Raw genomic sequence first — 8557 nt, 5'->3', positions numbered from 1 at the left:
TAAAATACAAACTTTTCTTTTTCTTATTCTTTTTTAAATGTTTACTTATTTATTGAGAGAGGGAGAGAGAGAGAGCAAGGGAGGGGCAGAGAGAGAGAGAGAGAGAGAGAGAGAGGGAGAGAGGGAATCCCAAGCAGGCTCCACACTGTCAGTGCAGAGCCCAATGTGGGGTTCAATCTCATGAACTGTGAGATTATGACCTGTGCTGAAATCAAGAGTTGATGCTTAACTGACTGAGCCACCAAGGAGTCCCTCTTTTTCTTACTCTTAATTGATCTACAGATAAGTTTGTTCAAAATAATAAATAGCCACAATGTATTTGATTATGTATATATATGCTTATGCATATGTCAAATAAATGACATCAGTGATACAAGGGACAAGAGGGAGAATCAAGATTATTTTGTTATTATAAGGTACTCACACAACCTGTAAAGCAGTCTGGTGTTATTTGAAGGTAGACTTGGATTAGGTATAAATGTGTATGGCAAACTTAAGGCAATTACAAAAAAAAGTAAAAAAAAAAAAGAAAAAAACAAGAAGTAAACTAATATGCTAAGAAAGGAAAGAAAACGGAATTATAAAATGCTCAATAAAAACCACAAAAGCAGAAAAAGAGCAGGAGACAAAAATAAGAACAAAGAACAAGGAGCACCTAGGTGGCTCAGTCAGTTAAGCATCTGACTCTTGATTTTGGCTTAGGTCATGATTCCATGGTTCATGAGTTGGAGCTCAGTGTTGGGCTCCATGTTGACAGTGTGGAGCCTGCTTGGAATTCTCTCTCTCTCTCTCTCTCTCTCTCTCTCTCTCTGCCCCTCCCCCACTTGTTCTCTCTCTCAAAATAAATAAACATTAAAAAAAAAGAACAAGGAGAGCAAATAGAAAACAGTTGCAAATATGGCAGATATTATTCCAACTATATCGATAATCACTTTGAACATCAATGGTCTAAATGCACCAATTAAAAGATACATTGTCAGAGAAGATCAAACCCAACTATATGTCATTTATGAAAAACCCTCCCTTTAAATATAAAGACACATATAGATTAAAAGTAAATGGATGGAGAAAGGTATACCATTCTAACACTAATTAAAAGAAAGCAAGAGTAACTATATTAACTTTAGACACAACAGGGGCGCCTGGGTGGCTCAGTTGGTTGAGCGACTGACTTCAGCTCAGGTCCCAATCTCACAGTTTATGAGTTTGAGCCCCGCATCGGGCTCTGTGCTGACAGCTCAGAGCCTGGAGCCTACTTCGGATTCTGTGTCTCCCTCTCTCTCTACCCCTCCCCTACTCATGCTCTGTCTCTCTCTATCTCAGAAATAAATAAACACTTAAAAAAAATGTTAAAAAAAAAACTTTAGACACAACGAACTTCAGAGCAAAAAAAGTCTTCAGGGTTAAAAAGGGGCACTGAATAATGATAAAGGGGTCAATTCTCCAAGAAGATATAACAATTTTTATCATATATATGTCTAACAACAGAGATTCAAAATCTGTGAGGCAATGACTGATAGAATTTCAGGGAGAAACAGATGAATCCAGTATTATGGTTGAAGATCTCAGGACTCCTCTATCAGAAATGGATAGTCCTCTCTGGGCTCAGATCTAGTTTGCAGCAACATGGCTAAATGCACCAAGAAGGATGGAATTGTCAGTAAATATGGGACCCATTATGGTGCCTCTCTCAGGAAAATGGTGAAGAAGATGGAAATACGCCAGCACGCCAAGTACACTTGCTCCTTCTGTGGCAAAACCAAGATGAAAAGATGAGCTATGGAAATCTGGCATTGTGGTTCCTGCATGAAAACTATAGCTGTGGTGCCTGGACCTACAACACCACTACAACAGCACTTCTGCTGTCACAGTAAAGTCGGCCATCAGGAGACTGAAGGAGTTTTAAGACCAATAGAAACTTTACCATTTGAAATATTGCTAGCCTATAATAAATGGGTTTATATAACAACAACAACAAAAATAAATGGATAGACCCAGCAGTCAGAAAATCAGTCAGTACACAGTTGAACTCAACATCACCATCAATCAACTGATATAATGGACATCTATAGACTACTTCATCCAATAACAGCAGAATACACATTCTTCTCAAGCTCACATGGAACATTCACCAACATGGGCCACATTCTGGGCCATAAAATACACCTTAACAAATTTAAAAACATAGAAACCATACTATGTCTGCTATCAGACCACATGGAATTAAAATGAGATATCAATAACAGAGAGATAGGTGGAAAATCCCCCAAAACTTAGAGATTAAACAATATACTTCTAGAAGAGTCAAAGAAGAAACCTCAAGGTAAATTTAAAAATATTTTGAACTAAAAAAATGAAAACACAACTTATCAAAATTTGTGAGATACAGCAAAAGTAGTGCTTAAAGGGAAACTTACAGTATTGAATCATATATTAGAAAAGAAAGATTTAAAATCAATCATCTAAGCTTGAACCTTAAGAAGGTTAAAAGAAATTATTAAATCCAAAATAAGGAGAAGAAATAATATAAATTAGAGCAGAAATCAATGAAATTGAAAACAGGAAATCAAAGAGAAAATCAATAAAACCAAAACCTAGTTCTTTGAAAAGATCAATAAAATCAATAAGCCTATAGCCACGCTAAGGAAAAAAGAGAGTGTACAAATTGCTCATATCAGAAGTGAATGAGGGGACATTACTACAGATCCTGTGGATATAAAAAGGATAATCAAGGAACAAGCCTATGTCCACAAATATGATAACTAAATGAAATTAACCAATTCCCTGAAAGACACAATCTACTAAAACTCATACAAGAGGGGCGCCTGGGTGGCTCAGTCGGTTAAGCGGCTGACTTCGGCTCAGGTCATGATCTCGCGGTCCGTGAGTTCGAGCCCCGCGTCAGGCTCTGTGCTGACAGCTCAGAGCCTGGAGCCTGTTTCAGATTCTGTGTCTCCCTCTCTCTGACCCTCCCCCGTTCATGCTCTGTCTCTCTCTCTCTCAAAAAAATAAATAAACGTTAAAAAAAAATTAAAAAAAAAAACTCATACAAGAAGATATAGACAATCTGAATAGCTTTATATCAATTTAAAAAATGGAATCAATAATCAATAACCTTTCAAAACAGAAAGCATCAAACCCAGATGTGTTCCCTAGTGACAACATTGAATTGAATGACAACATTCAAGGAAGAAATTATACCATCTCACCACAATCTTTTCTAGAAGATAGAAGCAGAGGGAATACTTCTGAACTCATTCTATGAGGCCAACATTACTTTGAGATAAATAAATATTTGGGGTACTTGGTTGGCTTAGTCAGTTGAACGTCCAACTCCTGATTTTGACTCAGATCAGGATCTTGTGGTTTGTCAGTTTGAACCCTGCCTGCATCAGGCTCCGTGCTGATGGTGCGGGTCCTGCTTGGGATTCAGTCTCTCTCCTTCTCTCTCTCTGCACCTCCCCTGCTCATTCTCTCTCAAAAATAAATTTAAAAAATGGTCTTTTTTTATTAAAAAATGAATATTTTAAAAAAGATGAGCAAAGGAAATAAAAAGAATACAGATTGGGAAGAAAGAAATAAAACTATTTTCGTTCACAGATGACATGATCATCTATGCAAAAAATGAGAAAGAATCAACAAAAAAACCTCCTGGAACTACATGATTAATAGCAAGCTGTAGGATATAAGGTTAATATATAAAGAAAAAAAGTCAATTTGTTTTCTGTGTATCAGCAATGAACATGTGGAATTTGAAATTTAAAACATAATACTATTTATGTTAGCACCCCCAAAATAAAACACTTACATATAAATCTAACAAAATATGTACAACATCTATACAAGGAAAACTATAAAATTCTGATAAAAGAAATCAAAGAAGTAACTAAATGGATAGTCCATGTTCCTGGATAGGAAGATTCAATATTATCAAGGTGTCAGTTTTTCCCAACTTGATCTATAGATTCAATGTAATCCCAATCAAAATCCCAGATAGTTATTTTGTGGATAGTGACAAACTGATTCTAAAGTTTATATGGAGAAGAAAAATGAGACAGGAAAACTGAAGGGACCCCATGAAAGACTGCATCTTTGCTGCCTCTATTCTTGCCAGAACCTACAACCCTGCCCTACACAGGCCTCTGGTACAGGTGATGTATGTCCTCCTTATAAAGGTCAAGGAGTTAATGATTTCTTTGGAGTCTTCCAGCACAAGAGATAACATCTAAGCTTCTAAGGAGTGACTGAGTGAGGTCGTCATGTACCTTTTCCAAGACCACAGACTCATAAGACCCCTGGCTCCAGAGCATAAGTGGCTTATGGAGGACACCTAAACACTTGCCTTTGTTTTAACCAGTTCCTGGACCCTTCAGGAGACACATCACCAGACCACAATCCTCAATAAAAACCCCAGATCCCAAGCAAAGATGAGACTCACTCTTCTTTCCTTTCTGAGTCTTCTGGACACTCTGTCCCTATCTATACTCTCTCTATATCTTTAACAAACTCTGCTCTCACTTCCTCTCAGTTTCCATTTGATTTCTATTCTATAACAAACCAAGGACCCTCTTGACTGGTCCTGCAGGACCCTCTCTGAGTTCTCAGACCCAGCCAGCCTGAATCAAAAATGTGAGAAATAAGCCCACTGACTCAATCAAAGGAGGGATGCAGAGACTCGGAGCACAGTGACACGAGGCTTTAATCAATGTTCTTGTTGGGGAGCCTGGGTGGCTCAGTCGGTTGAGCATCTGACTTTGGCTCAGGTCATGATCTCACAGTTTGTGGGTGTGGGCCCTGTGTGTCAGGCTCTGGGCTGAAAGCTCAGAGTCTGGAGCCTGCTTTGTATTCTGTGTCTCCCTCTCTCCCTGTCCCTCCCCCACTCATGCTGTCTGTCTGTCTCTCTCTCAAAAATGAATAAACATTAAAAAAAAATGTCCTTGCAAGATTGGGTGTCTGATGGACAGGTACACTTAGGGAGTCACAGCCTACAATTTATTGGCTAAGCATGTATTGGCTAAGTACTATAGAGGTTACAGCCTTACTTGGATGTTGCCTATGCCCATGTAAGGCAAAAAGTAATCTGACTGGACACTCCCTGAGGTGACTCAGAGACTTTCAGTCCCTCCTCTCTCTGTTCTTCAGTGCAGGCTCATTTCAAAGCCCACAAAAATAAGCCCATGAAAGGGAGGGGGAAAGAACTAGGAAGCAAAGTGTCTAAGGGTTTGGGACTCCATTGTGTGAGGGGGGTGGGTTTCGTACATATTTCCAATAGGTTGTAAACCTATTAATTAGATAGCACAGATTTTATTTGGTATTTCTGAAAATGAATCATCTCCCTTACTTTTCATAAAAAAGACCCAGAATAGTCAACACAATAATGAAGAAGAACAAGGTTGGAGGACTGATACTACCCAACTTCAAGACTTAATGTTAACCTACAGTAATCAAGACAGTGTGATATTAGCAAAAGCATAGACAAGTAGATCAATAGAACAGAATGGAGTGCCCAGAAATAGACCAACATATAGTCAATTGATCTTTGAAAAGGAGCAAAGGCAACACAACGGAGAACAGTCTTTTCAACAAATGGTGCTGGGACAATTGGACATCCACATGCAAAAAAAGAAAGGAAGGAAGGAAGGAAGGAAGGAAGGAAGGAAGGAAGGAAGGAAGGAAGGAAAAGAAATAAACACAGACCTTACACCCTTCACAAAAATTAACTCAAAATGCATCATAGACCTAAGAGTAAAATGTAAAACTATAAATCCTTTGTAGAAAATCACATAGGAGGAAATCTGGATGCCCTTGAGTTTGGCAATGACTTCTCTCTCTCTCTAAGTAAACTCTACCCCTAAGATGGGGCTCGAACCCACAACCCCAAGATCAAGAGTCACATGCTCCACCAACTGAGCCAGCCAGGCACCCCAGTAATGACCTTTTACATACAATAGCAAAGGCATAATCCATGAAAGAAAGAATTGATAAGCTAGACTTCATTAAAATTAAAAACGTCTGCTCTGTGAAAGTCTCCTTGAAGAAAAGAAAAAGTCACAGACTGCATTTGCAAAAGACATACCTGATAAAGAACTATTCAAGAAAACAAACAACCCAATTAAGAAATGGGTAAAGAGGCGCCTGGGTGGTTCAGTTGGTTAAGCAACTGATTTCAGCTCAGGTCATCATCTCGCGGTTCGTCGTAGGTTTGGGCCCCATGTCAGGCTCTGTGCTGACAGCTCAGAGTCTGGAGCCTGCTTCAGATTCTGTGTCTCCCTCTCTCTCTGTTCCTCCCCTGCTCATTCTCTGTCTCTCTCTGTCTCTCAAAAATAAAGGCTAAAAAAAAAAATAAATGGGCAAAAAACTTGGGAAGACATACAGCTGGAAAATAAGCATTTGAAAAGATGCTTCACATCCAGTCTTCAGGGAAATGCAAATTAAAAAAACTTTTTTAATCCTTATTTATTTTTGAGAGAGAAAGAGCATGAGAAGGGGCAGAGAGAGAAGGAGACATAGAATCCGAAACAGGCTCCAGGCTCTGAGCTGGCAGCACAGAGCCCAACACAGGGCTTGAACTCACGAGCCAAGCTGTGAGCTCATGCCCTGAGCTGAAGTCAGGCGCTCGACCTACTGAGCCACAGAAGTGCCCCAGGGAAACACAAATTAAAACCATGAGATAACACTACACACCTAGTAGAATAAGCCAGCAGGCAGAACACTGATAACACCAAATGCAGACAGGGATGTGGAGCAACAGAAGTCTCATTCATTGAGGGTGGAACCCTCACTGCAAGGGAGTAAGGGAAGTGTAGGGTTTAGCTTTCCTACATCTCCAGCTAGAAGAGGGTGGAATGAATGAGTTTGAGAGAGCCAATCCACTACACCCTCCAGAGAGATGGCACCAATTACATTCCCACCAACACAGAATTTAACAACTCTTTGAGCTTTACCAATCAGCACATGGAAATCTAGTACCTTCTTGTTTTAACTGGCATTTCTTTTATTATGGGAGAGGTTGAGCATCCTCTCTTATAGACCACCACAATGTGCATCTCTGTGAATAGCATTCAGTGTGAATGCTGCCCCCTGGAGTTGTATAATATGGTGACCCTGTAATATGGTTACGTACCATTTGAATTTCCTTTTGTGAGTTCTTTATGTACTTTGCTCACATGCTAGCTTTCTTTTTTCATGATATATTTAACTGGAAATACATGGGGCCTGAGAATATGGTATCTCCAGTAGCACACTTTTCTAAACCTAAACCTTACCTAGTGTGATGTTTAACTTTTTTTTAAGTTTATTTTTATTTATTTTGAGAGACAGAGAGCATGCACAAGCAGGGGAGGGGCAGAGAGAGAGGGAGAGAGAATCCCAAGCAAGCTACTCACTCTCAGCACAGAGCCCGACTCGGGGTTTGATCCCATGAACCTCGAGATCCTGACCTGAGCCAAGATCGAGTCAAACGCTCAACTTGACTGAGCCACCCAGGTGCCCTGGTGGTTAATTTTGTGTCAGCTTGACTTGGCTAAGGGATGCCTGCATAACTGGTTAAATATTACTTCTAAATATGTCTCTGAGGGTGTTTCTGGAAGAGATTAGCATTTGGGTCAGTAGACTGAGTAAGGAAGACTGTCCTCATCAATGCTGGTGGACATCATCACATTCACTGAGGGCCTGAATAGAACACGACGGCAGAGAGAGGGTGGCTTTGCTTTCTTTTTGAGCTGGAGACATCCGTCATCTCCTGCCGTCAGATATTTGTGCTCCTGGTTCTCTGTCCCCTGGACTCAAACCGGGACTTACATCATTGCCCCTCCCCCACTTCTAAGGACTTCAGGTTTGAACGAGAACCACATCACCAGCTTTCCTGGGCTCCAGCTTGAGGACAGCAGACTGTGAGACTTCTCAGCCTCCACAAATGCATGAGCAATCCCTCATCATAAATCTTGTTCTCTCTATATATGTCTATCCTATCGGTTATGTTTCTCTAGAGAACTCTAACTAATATACCCGGTGACCCAACCTTTTTCTCTCCCTTTGGGTCATCTCCCTCCCAAGGGATGGTCCCAGGGAGGGGTAGGGAGGAACAGCCTCAACTCAGAATGCCACAAGAATTTCAAGGTCTGGAACACTAGACCTTTGACATTAAATTGTCATCAAAATGCTTCTCCAACACCAGTGCACAAAATTCTAGTTTGCCTCCTGCCTGCCACAGATTTAATTTCGAATCATGCTGGATGGACGGATGAGGACACAGTGTGCCCAGTGAGCTGGGCGGCCATTCCTGTCTGCCAGGCTTGTGTTCTTGTGGTTTATAATGTCTTCTCGGGTGAATAATAACCTCGAGTTCATGCCAGGCCCTTAGGTCTTTGCTGATGACCTATAGAGCCTGGAAGCCTGAGATCTCAAATTCAACAGCAGGCCTTTTAAGCCTGGTCAATCAATCAGGCCACATAGAGGCACAGAAAGCAGAATCTGCTGATGCAGAAGGACCCAAGAACCCAGAGGAACATACCACTTGCCTGGAAGTGTGGGGCTGAATGTTTTTTTTCTTGAAAAT

At 40.6% G+C, this 8557-nt stretch overlaps 1 pseudogene; it reads left to right on the top strand.

Moving 5' to 3' along the window:
* Positions 1 to 1626: 1626 nt before the first annotated feature.
* LOC105261269 lies at positions 1627 to 1906 on the top strand (annotated as a pseudogene).
* Positions 1907 to 8557: the final 6651 nt, after the last annotated feature.

The sequence above is a fragment of the Felis catus genome, chromosome E2 (assembly GCF_018350175.1).
Source record: "Felis catus isolate Fca126 chromosome E2, F.catus_Fca126_mat1.0, whole genome shotgun sequence".
Taxonomy (NCBI): Eukaryota; Metazoa; Chordata; class Mammalia; order Carnivora; family Felidae; genus Felis; species Felis catus.
This window is presented reverse-complemented; position numbering and strand designations above follow the sequence as displayed.